The sequence below is a fragment of the Equus quagga genome, chromosome 1 (assembly GCF_021613505.1).
Source record: "Equus quagga isolate Etosha38 chromosome 1, UCLA_HA_Equagga_1.0, whole genome shotgun sequence".
NCBI classification, from domain to species: domain Eukaryota; kingdom Metazoa; phylum Chordata; class Mammalia; order Perissodactyla; family Equidae; genus Equus; species Equus quagga.
In genome coordinates this window covers 112,415,048-112,434,479 of record NC_060267.1, presented here as the reverse complement: position 1 = coordinate 112,434,479, position 19,432 = coordinate 112,415,048, and the positions used below count along the sequence as shown (strand labels likewise).

Sequence of the window (19,432 nt, the reverse complement as noted above, 5' to 3'; positions counted from 1 at the left end):
ATAGCATACGAATGACTCATAATTGTCAATATAGAACCTTGTGAAATCTGTTTACTTTGAAACTCACTGGAGATATTATTTCATTAACATTTAAGTTTTTATTTTTATGAAGTAGGTAGATGCAGGTTGAGATATACTTAGGTTTAGCTTAATAGTCACTGCATTTTCCCCCAAATTGTGAATTCTTTTTTATCTTTTTGGTGAGAAAAGATCATTTAAAAGTGAATTATCTTTAGCAAGATTTTAGTATTGTCTCTTCCTATGAACTGTTGAGTTTGAAATCGCTTTTACCCTTCTCACCTTACTTTTTAATATGTGGATGCTTTTCTGTCATATCTAAGATATTATTTAATAACAAAAAGTTTTTTAAAAATTTCTAAATATCACTATTTTTGTATTTTTTCTGATTGTGAAAGAATACTATGAAAAAGAAGAAAAGTATCATCACTGGTGTAAGTGGGATTCTCCAACCTAATTTTACATTTCCTTGACCATTTTAGGAGCCATGTGTTTTTCTCCAACTGAAACTTCTTTCAAGGACTCCAGGGACTTCTGTATTCTTGGAACCAGTTTGGGCCTCAAAGGCAACCTGGTCAAGTTCTTACTCGATTATAAGCTCCCAAAGGGCAGAGATTGTATCTGTCTTGTTCTCAAGAGGCTGACACAGTGTCAGGCACATAGCAGCCATTCAGTAACAAATGACAAGTATGCTTATGCAAGTTTAAAACACAGTCCCTTAGTTCTTCTACCTGGAAGTCCAAATACTAATATTAGAAATCTAGAATGAAACAGGAATAATATTTGTCTCAGAAAACTGACATGTATACAGTTCTCAGAAAACTGGCTGTTTCTTCCTTTTCAGAAGGATACGATTATTAAATAAACTTCTGTAACGAGTGGATAGATGGTGTATCCTATGCAAATAACCAGAGAAACACTTAATCAGCAATTCTGAGAGATGAAAGTCTCATTTTGAGGAAATGCAAAACAATTCAATACATTTCATTACTTTGCATTTAAAGTGGGGAGGTGCTGAATACTCAGAAGAGTGTTCCAGCTACTCCAGTTCTATTTCTTAATAGGCAGTTATTTTTACTTACAGGTGAGAACATTTCACCTGTATTTGTTTTTATATATAAGCTCTTATGATGTATTTTTTCTTTCCCTGGGCCCTCTCCCATTCTCCTTCTTCCCATGTAAGTTATTGAAATAGGACAATTTTGAGATAAAATGAGGAAGAAGAGAAGTAATATCTCTCTTCTTTCTCTTACTAAACAATAGGGGAAGATCAAAATTAGGGTCAGAACTAATATTGTCAGCTTATAAAAGAGTCTGGTCATCATGCCTAAGTTTCTTTGACAGTATTGACAAAGCCTTCTGTATCTAAGGGTGATTTTATTGTCAATATGCAATCGGGCAGGTCAATGTTCATTTCATTTGTGAAGAAAACCACATCAAGCAAATTTCATTATAAAACCTAAAAATCAATATACATTTGTGCCAGTGTTCTCTAAATAATGAATGTGAGTACTTTTTTACCCTGAAATAACATTTTTAAGGATTGAGTTTTTACTGAAAGAAGTAAGAAGCCATATTTAGTTTTTCCTTGGACAACATTTATATTTGATATTAACACAATGATGTTAAAAAGGACTTTTGGAGTCTATTTTGTTTTAAATGCTTTTGTTGGTCAGTTATGGTGCCTACACAAGTAGATTTTGACTAGAGTTAAAATATATTTGGATGTGCTGAATGGTAAATATCATAATAATGATAATCATAGTTAGTAGTTGTTTAGTATGCAATATTTATGGACACTGATAAAAATTTTCATTTCATTTTTGCATTTAATCTTTATAACTACCCTAGTATAGGAGTAAAATAGTGTGTGTAGGCTAATCCTATAAGCAACAACCTTCACAATAGATGTTTTTATTTCACTTAACAATTTAATGCAGTTGTGTCCTCCCAGTTGTGGTGCACCATTTCACAGAGCTTCTGAGTCTTACTGGATTCTCTCTTCCATCTGACACAAGAGAAGAGAGAGAAGGTGAGGATAGCAAAGATGGTTTTACATGAGCCAGGTCTGGAAGTGGCATCTTTCATTTTATCCACATTCTGTTCACAAGAACTCAGTCACGTGGCTACACTTGCAAGGGATCCTGGGAAATGCAGTCCAACCATGTGTGCAGTGGGGAAAGAAAGTAAGTTTGGTGAACAAGTAACCAGTCTCTCCCACAAGGGGGTGTTTTCTCCTTTTATAGATAAGAAACTAAGGCTTAAAGTTCACATAATATTTGATGTCATCTAGGTGGATAATGCTTATACCAGATGTACTTAAAAGCCCATGTTTATTTTTGTTTGTTTGTTTCTTTTGGCTGAGGAAGATTAGTCCTGAGCTATCATCTTTTGCCAGTCTTCCTCTCTTTTCTTGCTTAAGGAAGATTAGCCCTAAGCTAACATCTGTGCCAGTCTTCCTCCACTTTATATGTGGGTCGCTGCCACAACATGGCTGACAAATGGTGTAGGTCCACACCCGGGATCCACATCCGTGAACCCAGGCTGCCAAAGTGGAGTGTGCTGAACTGAACCACTACGCCATGGGTAATCCCCTCAAAGTTCATATTTTTAAACACTGCCTTCTCCTTCAACATTGGGCTTGATAGTGTGCCACCTTATTGTGGTTTACCCTGGAAACACATAGTATCTTCCCAATGAAAAGAGTAGCCAAGGAGATGCATGGCTGAGATTTTGACTTTATGCTCTATGCAGGGGCCTCCACTAGACCTTGCTGTAGCTCTATCAATGCTGAAATCCTGAAACACAATTATTAAGTACACCTTGTGGAGAAAAGTTTTAAGAATCAGCTGGCAGTTCCTGTGCTCACTCATCCTCCTATCATGACAACAGGCAGTGCTGCCATTGGAGCTGTTTTGTCAGCTTGGGTTCCTTTTGAAGTTGATGAGTAGGGCCCCTCTGTGGGCCCATGTTAGATGTGTAGTATGACTGACAAAGGAAATTATGTAAAGCCACTGAGTTTTATTTTTATTTTATTTTGTAGTGTTGTTGAAGCATAACCTGACCTTTCCTGACTGATACACACGTAAGCCCAAAATCTCTACTTTCAGTGTCTGTCTTATAGGACTATTTACAAGGTACATAAAGATATCTGTGTACCTGTGTCCATCTATCTATCCAATGATATTCACTGGAGTCTTGGTTTAATAAGTTATGATTGAAAAAATTATGCTGTAACCATATAACAGAATATGTAGAGTTGATAAAAAGGATATAGTAAGCCCATACGTACCTACATGAAAAGTTGTCCATGATCTATGATTATGTGGAAAATGCATAAAATTATATATACAATAGTTCCATGTCATTAAAAACTTTATTCACGTTTTTGTAGGGAAGTGGACTTCCCAGGAAGAGAGCTGAGGAAGTGATGGCATCTGGCATTATCCCTTATGTAGTCCCAGCCACCACCATCTTTTGCCTAAATCACCAAATTAGCTTTCTTAATGGTCTTCCTAACCCCAGTTTTGGTCCCCTCTAATCCATTTTCCACATAATAGCCAATATAATATTTGTAATAGATCTTTTAAGTAGATTTTTATCCTATTAAAAAATTGAAAATTAACCCCATTGTTACCATGAAAAACTCCATGTCTTACCTTGGGTTGCTAAAAAACAAAGCCTAAGACATTGTATTAGAACTTTGCTAAGATAAGATATGAGGTGCAATCCTATAGCAGTGAGGGTGAGGAAAAAGGGAGATAAGGAGGACAAGGAAAACAGGCAATAGAAAGGTGCTGTGTTAGCAGGGTGGCCACTTCTTTATGATCTGCTTAAAATCAAGAGTGGTTGCTTGGCAGGTACAGTGGCTGGACCATGTGAGATGTTTACGATGTGTGTCCACAAGAAAACCACATCTTAAGAAAAACACACCTCATCAGAAGGAGGAAGTGAGAGAGAATTCACCCGCCAGCTCCCTCTGGTTTTTCATTGGTAAACTCTCCCGTGGTCCTGAGTTGCATCATGAGGCTCTATGGAACTGCTTAGGAAGCCAGATTCCACATGAGCTGTGTGATTCATCTGAATATGACATTAACAGGGAGTAGCAGAGATTTTTGGGCATGTAGCATTTGGCCCTCAGGAGGCAAAATCTAGTGGGCTTACATGAAGTTGGACAGCAACCACACAGGCTGAGGTGGGGCAAGATGGGAGAGGGTCCCATAATGGGGGAGGCAAAACTATGTGTATGTTTTCCTACATGGATTACAATCAACACTTGTTTTTAATTCCTACATTAAAGGCATTCCAAAACCTATTTGATAAAAAAAATTCCCATATTTAAAGCATTCTGAAATCTGTTTGCTAACACAGTTTTGTCTGTAACAACTACCACTCATGAGTTTAAAAGAATAGGTTAGCCAGTTCTTCATGTTGAACTTAAATTTTATTTTTTCTTGGTTGTTAGTTAAAAAACATTGAGACACATTTGAGATACTGTTATTTATAAGACAAAAATATATTTTGTCATTCAGATGTCCAAAATATATTTCTCATATATATTTGGTCTTCATCCAGGGTTCCTGACTCACAGCACCCAAAACTCTTGGAATTTCCTGTGTTGAGAGTGAACAAATTGTCTCTTGTTATGTTAATGAGATGACTTTTGGACCCATCTCAGAATGGGGGCTGGTTGCCAGGAGAACCAACCATGTGATTAGAGGGTTGGAACTTTCAGTCTCACCCACTGACCTCTGGGAGGAGGGAGAGTCTGGAGGTTGAATCAATCACTAACATCCAATGATTTAATCAATCATAGCTCTGTAATGAAGCCTCCATAAAAACACCAAGAGAACAGGGTTCAGAGAGTTTCCAGGTTGGTGAACACTTGGAGTTGCTGGAAGAGTGGTGTATCTGGAGGGCATGGAAGCTTGGCACCCTTTCCCCACGGCTTGTCCTATGCATCCCTTCCATTGGGCTGTTCCTGAATTATAATCTAGTAAGTAAAATGTTTCTCTGAGTTCTGTGAGCCACGCTAGAAAATTAATTTAACCCAAAGAAGGAGAAGGTGGTGGGAACTTCTAATTTATAGCCAGTCTGTCAGAAGCACAGATAACAGCCTGGGTTTGAGATTGGTCTCTGAAGTGGGGTAGGGGGGTGGAGGGTGGGGGCAGTGTTGTAGGATTGACCCTTTAACCTGTGGAACCTGATGTATTTCTGAGTAGGTAAGTGTCAGAATTGAGTTGAGCTGTAGGACACCCACTCCAATTAAGTTAAATTGCAGATCCCAAGAATTGCTTGATGGTGTGAGGAACCTTCTCACAAATTAGATTCTCATTTGCAATCTATAATATTCTTCCATATATGTCAATCATGAAATTAACTTACGTACTCATTCAGTCAGTGGAGTACCCACTTTGAGCAGACTTATGGATAGACTAAGTTCAGCTCGTTGACAAAGTATGCTTAATAATATATTTTTAAAAATTTCCTCACATTAATAATTTCTGTTGCCATTTTTACATCATAGATTTAGCTCATTATAGGTGTTCTAATGCTTTAAAATGTTTCTTTCTCATATTGAAGCTCTTCTTGAATGCCCTTGAAGTGCCCCCCCCCAATTTTTCATTAATATTAATGTAGTTTAAAGCAGTGGAATTGACTGGGGACTTTAAAAATGGCAATGACAGAGCCCCATCCTCAGGGATTCTGATTTAATTGATCTGAGGTGGGAGCCAAGGCATAGGTAGTTTTTAAATTCACCCCATGGGATTCCTACATGTAACTTGGGTTGAGGAATTTTGATTGAGAAGAAAGTTTTCCAAAGTGTGATTCACAGATAGTTGGGGATTTTTATGAATGCTTTGAGATCATCAAAGCTCTTATAATATTAATATAGATTTTGTTGTTGATATGACATAATGAATTTTTAAATTTCAAACCTTCTACGTGTGTGCCAATATTGGCATCAATTTCATAAGTGATATGTTTTTGTTTGGTGTTGGTTAGCAAGTTGAAAACCTGACTTACTGACTGAAATTACTGTCTTAAAGTAGCTGAAAGTCAGGGGGCACTTAGAATGTTGGAGTTGAAAGCTTTAGTTGTCTGTAGTCAAACTCGTTTTATGGATAAGGAAATTGAGGCCCAGAGGGATGAGATGTATTGCACAACTTCATATAGCTGGTCAGGTGAGAAACAGGGACTGCGAACTTGGGGCTCCTAGCTCATAGTTTGGTGTTCTTTCTGTTTTGCTCGGCCTCTCAAGAGCCTTGTGAAATATCAGAGGACTTCAGACTTTGCTTGTTCCTACAGAGCCAGATCCTAAAAATTCCACCATTTGTTATTTAAGCCCCAGAGCTAAGTTCTAATTACCATTCAGTAATTAATTTACAGTGAGCAGATGTGTGTTATTTTCTAGGAGAAAAAAAGCTGGAATGTGATCTACACCTGTACCTTCAGCAGTGTTTCTCTACTGAGAAGTAGCAATCAGCATTAACACATAAGCTCCAGTTGCCAAGGTCTCAAATTTAGCTGATGCTCATGCAGAGTGCAGTGTAAGGGTTTCTGTTGCCAACAGATCAAACGTTCTCCAGGCTCCCATAAGCTTTCCCAATGGACAGTCACCAAAAGTTTGCTTTCCCCCAAAAAAGCAGGTTTTGTTTTTGTGCAGTTAAGTGGTACATTGGTGAAATGAGAGAGTGCCGTTCTCATAGGAAATGATTTCCCTGGGAACATAAAGTATCAAAGTGAATCAGTTGAAGATGTGTTTCTGTTATTTTCTTATATTGTACACAGCTAAGATTACAGAAGTTGGGATGAAGTTAGCAACAAACTACATCAATGGACTTTTTTTTTTTCTTCTTGTGGAATGGGCTTAGTGGCATGACATAGCCCTTATCGTGTTCAGAAATGAGGGTAGAAAATGCTAGTAGGCTTATTTCACGCTAGGATTCATTACATCATGTCATGTGGTGGAGTATTATGTTTGTTTCACTCTAATTTCATAGTTATAAATTTTGTACTCTTTCAACCTGGGCTTAACGTAGGTGGTATCTGTGATTGAAAGGTAGGACTGATTTTTTAAATGTATATTTGCTCAAGGTTTGCTCCTAGAGATAAGGTGGGTAACGCAGTTTAAATACATTAGCTTCCGGAGTGTGGAAATCTGGTTCGCTGTAGCTTAAGGGAATATAAGTACAAATATTTCAGTTGAAGTCTGCATATTTCTACATCTCCAAACAGTGCAACACTTCAGATCAGTTGGTGTTTGTTTCTCAATTTGGACAGCTGATGGGTAGATTGTAGCGGTGAGTCTTAAGTGGTGTCTTCATGGTAGTCAACCGTTATCAGACAATTGATCAGATTTAAATTTGTTTAATATTGAGCTTTTATAAATGTCTGTCATTTTTTCCTTGAGAGGGATAATGCCAACCCCTCCCCTATCTTGTTTTCTCCTTTCAAAAATTAATAATGGTAGTAAAACAGACAGTGTCTCAGATGGAATGAGAGAGAAATTATGCATGACTGGATTTTGACATTATAAGTTGACATTACAGTAGAAGTCTTCCTAAAGTGAAAATTGACAACATAAAATTTTTCACAAAGCCAGGAAAAAAACATAGAGCCCATGAAAACATTCACGTGAGATCAATCACAACGATCATGTGAAAACCATCAAAACCTTAGGTAGGATAAGGAGCTACGCTGCATTCCAAAAGGTACCTAATAAATAAATCTCAGTGTGTATACTCTTCAATTCTGATAAATGCAATCTGAGATTCTTATTTAATAATAATTTAAAATATTGGTGGTCAGTTGAAAAGAGGTAGTTCTGCAAAAAAATATATTTTAGCATTTTAATTCTTAAAAAATGTTATAAATATTCTGAATATTTAATAATACAGAAGATAATATTAATCCATATCCATGTATTCCTAATTTCCTTGGAAAAAACGTTAATATTTTACTGTGTTTACTTTAGATCCATTTTAATTAAAGATAGAATCGAACCCTGAAATTACAGATACAAATGAAGCCACTCTCACCCTGTTTTCCTCCTTCCTACCTCTTCGAAGCTATTACATGTCCTCAAGTAACTGGGTTTCCTTTCCTTTAATACACTTTTATACAGATTCATTTAACCCAAGATATATAGTATTATTTTGTGTTGTTAAAATTTATATAAATAACATGATACAAAACATATCCTTTGGCTTTCTGCTTTCTTTCTTCCCTATATTTTATATGATCAATATGGGTACTAGTTCATTTATTTTAAATGCAATGTAATCATGATAGTTATCTGTTCTCATATGACTGGTTATTTAAGTTTCAAAAGTTTAATTTTAGCAAACTATGGCAATGAATTTCCTGGTACATACATCCTCCTGATGTAAATTTTCTCTAGGGCATATCCCCACAGATGTTGAATCACTCGGTTGTAGGATATGTGTGTCAACGTTACTAGATATTGCTGAATTGTTTTCTGAAGTGATTGTTCCAATTTACATTCACACAAACAGTGTTTAAGAGTTCCCTTATTTTGCGTATAGTTGATATTATGCCTTGCCTGGTTCCAGTCCACATATCCCTCCTCACCCCATAGCTATGAACTTTTGAAATGCCTTGTAGTCTCAGCCTCACCTACTGTTCTTGAACAGATCTTGCCCTTTCACAGCAGGTTTGATGGAGCTACAACCCAGTGCAGATCCCTCTCGACTTACGATGGGGTTACATCCCAATAAACCGGTCCTAAGTTGAAATATAAGTCAAAAATACATTTAAAATACCTAGCCTACTGAACATCATAGCTTAGCCTAGCCTACTTTAAACGTGCTCAGAGCACTTACATTAGCCTCCAGTTGAGCAAAATATCTAACACAAAGCCTATTTTATAGTAAAGTGTTGAATATCTCCTGTGATTTGTTGAGTACTTTATTGAAAGTGAACAACAGAATGGTTATATGGGTACAGAATGGTTGTAAGTGTATTGGTTGTTTCCATCCTTGATTGTGTGGGTGACTGGGAGCTGCGATTTGCTGCCGCTGCCCAGCATCAAGAGAGAGGTCAGACCACATATCGCTAGCCCGGGAAAAGGTAATTCAAAATTTGAAGCATGGTTTCTACTGAATGTGTATTGCTTTCACACCATAGTAAAGTTGAAAAATCATTAAGTCAAACCATCGTAAGTTGGGCGCTGTATTCCTTAGCTCATGGATGGATTATGCTTGCTGCTAGTCTGGCTTTTACTTTTACTTTTACTTTTAGTTCAAATAACTAGACTTTTCTTTTATATTAAAGGCACTTAGACCCACCTGCTGAAATGTGGATCTTTCCCTTTGTCTCAGAGCCTATTCCTTTAGGATCCTACAGTAACTATAGGATTAAACTTCATCTAACTTCATAAAGTTTCTCTTCCAAGGATTGAAGTTTAACTCTTAAAATTTAGTCTGCTTCTTGGGACTTCGATTGATGCTACTGGGCTTTTTTTGTGACATGATTCTTCATCCCAATACTTCACCAACCCTCTCTTATCTTCTTTTGGACTTCTTTCCTGTCTATATTATGAGAAAGTTACCCTTTATTTGTTACCATACTTGCAGGCAGTATATTTTCTGACTGGGCTCCTTCTCTTGTCACATTCTTGTCCTTGAGGGTTAGTCAAATTCCAAACAAGTTAATCTTATTCCACTATGGACTCTGCCATTGATACTGTTTAAGAAAAAAATTGATTACTCTCACCTTTGGAAGTGATTCCATGCTGTTTGATCTAATCTTTTGTAAACTCTGTCAATTTTTTAACTCTTCTCTTTCCTCTTTGAGTAAGCTTTGAGTCATAATCACTTTCAGAACCTCCAGATATTTCAATATCTTCTTTGCTGATGTGACCATCTCCATAGATATGACCAATACCTACATTCTGATGACCAAGCAGCAAATTACTACCTTTGTCTCAAATATCTGAAGTATAACCAAAGGCCTAAGCAAAGCATTATAAAGAGAAATAAACCCTTAAAAAAGGGAATTTTTTTTCTTGCTTTCACAATATATGTTCATTTTAGAAAATTTGGAAAATATAGCAACACATAAAGGAAAAAATAGGTTATCATGGAACCACTATTAACTTTTTGTACTGATCCAGATGTAAAGATACACATGAACATGTTAATTGAATAAATATTTAGTGTGTACTAGATATTGAGTACAGAAAGAGAATGGTAAATAAATCAAATATAGATCTTCCACTCATGGAGCTGAAAGTCTATATGGGTAGACAGGTAACAGAAAAATAACAAATATGCGGAAACAAATTGAGAAAAATGGTGTGAAGGTAATAAAGAGGTATGGTGAGAGTAATGTTATGATTAAACGGGGAGAAAGAGTGGGTTATAAGGGCTGTAGTTCTGCGTAAAAACTAATTAGTATGACGGGGAAGGCCAGTATTTTTTAGAAGAAAACATTTCAGTTGAGTTTCGCATGATGGGAAAAGCAAATGTGAAATCAAGGAGGAGGAGATTACGGGGAGATGGAACTGCTTGTGTAGAATGTGTACAGACTTGAAAGAGGTTGGCATGTGGCTAAAGTTAGGAAGAGACTATCAATTTAATCACAGCTTTCTATGGAGGAATCAAGCGGCGAGAAGACTACAAGAATTAAAATGTTCAAGCAATTTTATGATATAACCGGTATCAGATAAGTTGAAACTTTATGAAAGTGCATGTTAGAATCAAATAGTATGATATGTTTATATCTTTTAAAGAAACTGGGAACATACGCTGTTTTATAGCTTTCTTTTAAAACATAAATCTAATACCTGTTTTTCAACACATATTCAAGCCTGGATATGTAGAAATTAACTAATTTGTAAATTGGCTTATATATTTGGTGGCATATAACTGTAAAAATTCCATATCTATAACTCTTTGCCTTATCTATCATTCTGATAACACGTTTGCAGTATTAAACCAGAAGAATCCTTTCCTTTGATATAAACACAGAGAAATGTTTACATACAACAAAGAAGGACTGGTCTCAGTCTACCATTCTCCTCCACAAAATTCTACTATCATGAATGAGGTCCTTCCATTTCTCATCTTGCTTATCAGATTGTCCTATAGCAATTCCAATTTTGCTTATCTGTTAGGACCAAAATGTGTCATCCTGTTTTCTTTTAGGGATTGTAGGAAGCTGTGCTATGACATGTGAGATTTGAGAAGCATCTGTTAAAGAGAATGCTAGCACTGAAGGTGTTAAATGTTTAAAGAAATGATAAAGCTTTGGGCCCAACTTTCCCCTAGGTTTACACAGGGTTTGCAGATACTAGAGAGCTAATTCGCAGTGCATTTCTATGAGGCAGATTTTGTCTTCCATAAATGCCTAGACGCATAGACATGGGGTGAGTTGGCACAGTGCTAATCTTTATTTGTCTAGCTTGATGTTAACAGTAACTCTGAAGGAGAGAGTTGGTGATTTATATTTTAACCAGTTCCTAATTTGGGACAATCATCTATCTTGGCTACAGCTTAATACCTTCTGTAGAGCTCCAAAAATACATATATATGTCTAAGATAGTTTTGAATTTTCATATCCCAGTGACACAGAAAATTTCTTGAAATGTGCATGAACCAGTCAGATATTCTCTCCGTGAATTGAACTTAGTTCTTTTATTTAAATTTTCTTTCTTCTTGTATGCTTTTATCATCTGTTACTGAAAATTGTTATTTGGCTTGACTTTGCCAGAATCTACTATTCAGGTTCTCTTGGATCTTCCATCCCATTGCATTCCTTTTCTCTTCATTATTTAGAGTCCTCCAGTTACTACTGAAGTGTCTATTAAACTACTTTTCCTAGAGCTTTGGAGTTCTCTCTCCCTGTATTTTAAAGCACAATTCTCTCGGAATAGTCTTTAATTAGGGCTCATATTAACAATAAAAGATAATAAAAAGATGGTTTTGTTTTGTTTTAATTATGGCAAAGTAATTTATAACAGCTTTGTTTATTTACTTAGAATTCATAATCATTATTCATATTTCAGACTGATTTAAGCATTATTTTTTATGGTTGTTTTGAGCTGGATCTTAAGCTATCAAATATTCCTTAATAAAAGATGACATTTTTCAGAAATATAGACATTAAAGTTAATGGAATTTGGTTTGCCAAATTCATACCATGCTCCTACTTATTTCCCTATGATAACTTTCTTCTTACATCTCATTTGTTTCAGATTCTCTTTCTACTTCCTTTCCATCTACCAATAGAATATTGTTTTCACCATGTTGAGGACACAAGTTTAAATGAATTGATCAATATTTCACTACTTGTTTTTGGACAAATACAAGTACTTATTTCTTTTTCTGTGCTGTCACTCATAATGTTTCTTCCATCTGTTATGTTATTGTTTTAGCTCAGGCTGCCACAATAAAATGCCGTAGACTGGGTGGCTTCAACAACAGACATTTATTTCTCTCAGTTATGGAGGCTAGGAAGTCTAAGGTTAAGGTGCCAGCAAATTAGGTTCCTGGTGAGGGTCCTCTTCTTGGCTTGCAGATAGCCACCTTTTCCTTGTGTCCTCACGTGTTGAAAATAGAGAGCTCTGGTCCCCCTTTCTCTTCTTATAAGGACACTAATCTTATCATAGGTGCCGTACCCACATGACTTCATCTAAACCTGATTACCTCCCAAAGGCCTCACCTGCAAATACCATGACATTAGGGGTTAGGGCTTCACTATGTGAATTTGCAGGGGGAGGGAAGAGGGATACAAACATTCAGTCTATAAAAGCTATCTTCCTCTCTTGTCATGTTCCTTTACTCCCACTCAAATCCTCCTCCAAGTAAAGTAGAGCTCAAATCGCACCTTCTTGGGTTACCCCAGATCTTCTCATTTGGAATTACTGTAAAAACTCACCACCACCTGCCATGTGTTGTGTGTAGGTGAGGATGTTTTTGTTTTCCTACTATGATAATGACTGCTATAGGGCATATCATTTTTATAACCCACAGGGCATCTACCTTCTCCTTGAATACATATAATTAGGAAGTTTCTTAGCCAAACCATTGATCCCCTTGAATTTACTAGGCCTTCAAATATTTGTATCTGCCAATAACAAGTATTGACAAAGAAGCAGAAAAATTAGAACCTTCATACATTGCTGATAGGATTGTAAACTAATGCAGCCTGTTTAGAAAAAGCTTGGTAGTCCCTCAAAATGTTAAACATAGAGTTACCATCTGACCCAGCAATTCTACTTGTAGGTATATACCCAAGAAAAATGAAATCATACTGCCACACTAAAACCTGTGCATGAAAGTTCATAGCAGCATTATTTATGAGTCAAAAAGAGAGTCAGTCCAACTGTCTGCCAACTGATGAGTAGGTAAACAAATGTGGTATGTCCATACAATGGAACATTATTCAACGATAAAAAGAAACAAAGTACTGATACATGCTACATCATGGATGAACTTTGAAAACACTATGCTAAGTAAAAGAAACCAATCATAGAAGGGCACATAATGTCTGATTCCATTTATATGAAATTTTAAGAATAGGCAAATTCATAAAGACAGAAAGATTAGTGGTTGCCAGGGGCTAGGAGGAGGGGGAAATGGGCAATGATTCAGAATGGAAATGTGAGAGTAAGTTTGTATAGTTTTTTTGGGAGGAGAGGATGAACATGTTCTGAAATTAGATGGTGGTGATAGTTACACAACACTTGGAAAATGTTAATGTTAAAAACTACTGAATTGTATATTTTAACAGGGTGATTTTGTGTTATATCTCAGCAAAGCTTTTATACACAAATAAAAGACCTATCTATCTATCTATATCTTCCCCAGGGTATTGAACAGAAACCTGACTGAGCCAGAGTCAGGCTTTCTGCAAAACTTTATGTATTAACCATTGCTGAGCTTAAACAAATATGCTTCCTGTAAAGAATGCTGAGGTGCATGGAATTTTTAAGACAGGTTTTTACTCTATCATTTTCTTCTATACCAAACAAAAAATTGGAATTACCAATGTCATGTTGGTCTACATTGCTTATTTCTTTGCTTAGTCCTGGAAAGCTTTTATGGATTTGTAATCCGTTATAAAGGAATCTGACAGAAGCCCACCATGATGACTCAGGTATGCTATGAGGAGTCACACTGTCTGAGATCTACTACAGACAGTATTTACATCTTTATGCCCCATCTTGCATTCTCTGGATGCAAATTTTGGCTCCCACCCTCCCTGCAAAATCAGATTGCATTCTGCCTTTGGGTTCTTGCTTTCTATCCTAACATTTCTGTAATGTCTGGAGTTAATAGCTACTGAGGACTTTGACCAATGGGGGTGGAAAGCCTGTAAATAAATACTCTTCTTTTTAGTATTTTGAGTGGACAACTTTGAAGTTCATTTCACACTGTACCATAGTGGGATTGACCCTCACTAGCCCATGGTGGTAACCAATTTAATAACAGACTCTTGGATTATCTTTCCATCCTTCCTAGCCATCCTTCTGCCCACCCCAACCCCTTCTGGTTCCTAGGATCCCTCCTAAACCTAAGCCACTTGCATGTAAGCGCTTGTCTCAACATCTGTTTTTAGGAGCTGTCAAGATAAGACACATTGTCTAACACTGAGAACTTCTAGGATCCTAGATGAGTTACTTAATGTTTCTGTGCCTCAGTTATTTCTCTACATGAAATAATAATAATAACTGCTTCCTGTGCAGGAAAGAGTTAATGTCGCAGGCCTGAGACTGCTCTCCTAAGAGATGTGCTGTGAGATTGGCCCCTGGCTGGCATCTGAGATCTTGGCTGGTACTGATATAAAATTGCTCATAATTGATGAAAAGAGTTGTTCACTATGCCTAGACTGTTTGTACAAATAATGTGGTATATGCTGAACACCTACTTTCTTCTGGTAATCTGGAATTTTGGTAATTCTAGGCAGAGCTACCTTGTGACCAGCCGTCCTACAAACAAACAAACAAACAAACCCTGGGCACTGAGTCCCTAATGGTCCTCTCTGGACAAAAATATTGCACATGTATTGATGCATTTTCATTGCTGGGAGAAGAGTGTACTTTGTATGACTACCTCATGGGAGGTAGGAAGCATAAGGAAGCTTGCATATGGATTCCTCTAGACTCTGCCGGTGTCTTTTTTTTCCTCTTATCCAACTGTGTATCTCTACTGCACTGTTGTAATAAATCTTAACCACAAATACAACTTAGATGCTGAGTCTGTGAGTCTTTCTAGCAAGTCTTTGAATGCAGGAGTGGTCTTGGGGACCCCTGACACACCTTCTGTGGCTATTTTGAAGATTAAATGAGGTAAAGAATATAAAAGATTTTAGCACAATGCTTCTAACATCATAAGTGTGCAATAAATCTTAAGATTTACTAACATGCTTTCTGTCAGTTCAATATAGGGTAGCAGTTGGTTTGGGGATCCCAAGTTAATCAGACTGACTGAGTCCGTTGGTCTTATCAGTCTCAAGAGGTATAAAGGGATAGATTGGCATTTGAGGTGCTAGAGTTGAAATTTAGCTTGGTAATGCTCAGTGCAATTGCTTCGAAAGCCCAGGCCTCCTCCCTCATCTTTTGCACAGCCAATAGGAAATGAAGAATACTAGCTAATGACTTTTCTATTCTTTTCAACACAGGCCTCTTTCCAAACACTCCGTTCAAAGCCATTGACCTGAACTTGTTCTTTCCCTTTCTAAGCTGACACCATTTCCCATTTGCAGTGACCTTTTTCTCCCATCATCTTGCTCTCTTCTGACCACTCATCGTGAACTGGCTCACATCCTCTCTCTGGGAAGTTATCACAGAGTACTTGAGTCCTATGGGTCTCTCCTTTCAGGGAAAAGAGTGCTGTAGTTTTAAAATTATGGATGTAAGTATGAAGATCTGGATTCTGTGCTATGGCTTTGCCTCTGACTTTAAGACCTTGAACAAATTATTTAGATTTCCTGAGGCTCTGTTTGGTAATCTGTAATACCAAGATAATAGCTTATTTACTGAGGATTATTTGCTGGGCTAGGGTGGGATGAAGGCACAAATAGAGTTAATATACTGGTGACAACAATGTATAGACATTAAAGCGCTGCACCCATGTTTGCTTTTTTAGGACTTCCTTGCTGTAGAGTTTTATGTTGCCATTATCTTCTTACATTTTTATGTTGTTGCACTTTGTTTCCCTAAATAGATTGTAAGCTCCTTGAAGGTTTGGGCTGCCTTTTCTCCATCTCTGCATTCCCTCTGGCTGCCTCTTCTCCATCTTGGCATTCCCTCTACCAGTTAGTAAAGTGGTGTGCTGTTATATGGGGCTTGGATAAGAATCTTGTCGAGTTCATTGATGTGGACCTGGGAATTTGGAAACAGCAGATCATAGGGATATTTGGAAGAGAAGAAAGCACTGGATTGAGTTTACATACAGAGCAGGAGCAAATGAAGTGGCAGATTTTCAGGGTCATTATGAGGGAGTCAAATCTTCTACACTGCTGGTTAAAGGCTCCATTATTATCTGCTTTAGAAATAAGTGCTCTATTGCCCTGTAATTTTGTTTCATTAATTATGTCAGATGTTGGTGGTATTTGAGGCAAACAACCCTTAGATTTCCATTTCACCTTTTTTGTTGGCAAATATTTATCATGGATAGGGCTATTAAGTACTTTAGATTTTTTTCTCATGCAGATCTAAAAAGAGCTATATGGTAGTGACCTATGAAAATGCAAATATTATAAAGAAACAGAATTATAGACTATTATTCAGTAATAAATAGTTATTTTAGCCATTGCCTTAACAAATGTTTACATAGTTCTTACTTTGTACCACATTACAAAAATTTCTACATATTAATCTTTCTAACACTTTGTGGTAGCTATGATCATTATTTCTATTTTACAAAGAAACTCAGACATAGAATGATAAGTGAATTATCTAAGATCATGCAGATATCTATAAATGACTGAGCTTACAAAACCAGTCAGTTTGCCTCTGTAGTATGTACTCTTAATCCCTATTCTATGCTGCCTTTCATTATTATCTCTGTACTTAACTATCTGTGGATATATACATCCCTGGCGATGTTGATATCGTTTTAACTGTTTGGGGGCCAATGTGATGTCATGACCCAAACAAATTAAAATCTGTTTTGTGGTTTTGCAAACTTCTATGACTTACTTTTCTTTGCATGCTTGTATTTTCACTTTTTGTTGTCATTTGGTTTAAGAAGGTAGATAAGTTGGTGGATGATAAAATATGGATAGATTAGGAGTTCTTGGTAATATCTCCAAATTCTTTAAGTTAATGTCATGAGAACAACTAATGTGAACCTCAACAGCACATCCTTTAGTGCCTTTGTCCATCAGCTTGATAGTCTCAGCATAGCTGACCTGATATTCACTGTCTTTGTTCATTTTACATATAATCCAACATTAAAAGCATAAAATATAAAAGGATGGAAAGATTATGCCCTGCGTTACTTATTCAACTAAATTGTTGTGCTTTGACCTTTTGACCAAATCCAATTCATCTTCTCTTTTCCTGCACTGCTACCCATTTTAATACCGCAGCACAGATTTAATGGATTGGGAATCTGTGAGTAACTAATAAGAACATGGAGAAGAGTGGCCAACGTGATTAAGATTTTATTTGTAGTGTAATTCCATTATAATTAACATTATGTAACTGGAGAAATATGGTGTTTGCACCTCTTCCTGGCAGATGTTTTTAAGTCAGTGGCAGAAAGGAGATTAAATAGTAAATGAAGACCTATTTGTTGAAATTGTTTTTGCATCTTGTATTGTTGGATCCATTTGTTTGTTTCGCAAACTGCAGTTAATTTCGTAAGGAAAATAAGCAATATGTTTAACAAGCACTCTAAATAAATTTGTTTGTAGTGCTTTGAAGTACCAAAGTTGAACTTTTTACATTAGAGATAAAATAATACTAAAAGATCTGCAAAATGGAAGGTGTTTAAATAGTGAGAACAGAATATTTGTTTTTCTCCAGAATGTTCAACAAAATTAAAGTAAATGAAAATTACATGGTTTTGTATATAGAGAAAAGCATTTTGAATTTTTTGCAAGTGATGTTTTTTCAAAAACTGATTGGCCATTAATTATATAGTTAATTTGCACAAATTTAGCTCAGACCCTTCTAGGCAAAGTGTTGTCAGTCTGTGGCCTATTGGTCAAATCTGGTTCTCCAGTTCCTTACATGCTGCCCACAAATCGAGTGGTTTTTGTATTTTTAGATGGCTGAAAAAAATCAAAAGAATAATAATATTTCATGACACATGAAAATTATATTACATTCAAATTTCAGTGTCTGCAAATAAAGTTTTGTTGGCACACAGCCACACTCCTCTGTTTGTATATTGTCCATGACTGTTTTCATGTTACAACAGCAGAGTTGAGCAGTTCTCATACAGATTTTCTGCCTACAAGGCTGAAAATATTTATCGTCTGGCCCTTTACAAAAGCGTTTGTAGACCCCTGCTCTAGCTAGTAAAGAAAATATAACATCAATAGTAATAATAAGGCTGTGATAGGTGCTTTCCGTACATTATTTCTAATATTTCTAATATGACTGAAATATAGATATAATTATCTCCATTTTACAGGTGAGGACGCTGAGGCTCTGATGATTAAATAATTTACTTAATTAGAGCTGGGTTTTGAAGACAGTCTGTAAACCATAACGACTTGAAATATGTACAAATGACTAGAATTTAGACCTACTTAAAGGCAGCATTATAAGTCTTTTGAAAATGGGGTTGTGTTTTCTATTATCATCCAATTAATAGTTGTTAAGTAGGATTGATTTGATTGATTTGAAAGCAGTCATTCCAGCATATGGATCTTTTGACATACTGAATTAATTTATAGCAATCTACAAAAGGGAAGTGGGTATTCCATTTTGGTGTAGATAGCCGAATCTCTTTTCCCTGTCCATATGGATTCTGTTTTCCTCTGCTATATATAAAAATGATTACAAATTGGTACAATTTTTATTTTGAGAACTTGCAGAATTGGCCTCTTGGGCCTTTCTGTGGAAATCCTTGCTGCTCACTCATTTATTGTAGAACAAAATAAATTGGCAAAGATAATGGCTGTTTATGGTAAGAGCTTATTGAGCCAGGTTTGTGGAAGGAAGCAAGAAGTTATTGATTTTTTTTTTTATCATTTATCTCTCACATTCCTTGCTGAACTAGAGGATCATGGTAAATGATTGTTGCATTAGGATGTGATGATGATGGCTTTTGTGTGTTATTAAAAAATAGTTTAAGGGGGCTGGCCTGGTGGCATAGTGGTTAAGTTCATGTGCTCCACTTTGGCAGCCCTGGGTTCGTGGGTTCAGATCCCAGATGCAGACCTAGACACTACTCCTCAAGCCATGCTGTGGCAGCATCTCATATACAAA

General features: G+C 36.5%; 1 protein-coding gene across 4 annotated transcripts in view; it reads left to right on the top strand.

The window, feature by feature from the left end:
• The window catches only part of CNTN4 (contactin 4), an 870,265-nt gene that overhangs the window by 109,589 nt on the left and 741,244 nt on the right, over positions 1–19,432 (top strand). Inside the window, exon 1 of one of the 4 annotated variants that reach the window (XM_046652833.1) lies at positions 3,067–3,103. The exons of the other annotated variants lie outside the window; for them this stretch is intronic. The gene's annotated coding sequence lies outside the window, so the exon portion shown is untranslated. Of the gene's footprint in view, positions 1–3,066; positions 3,104–19,432 lie in introns of those variants that run through there. 4 annotated transcript variants of the gene reach the window in all.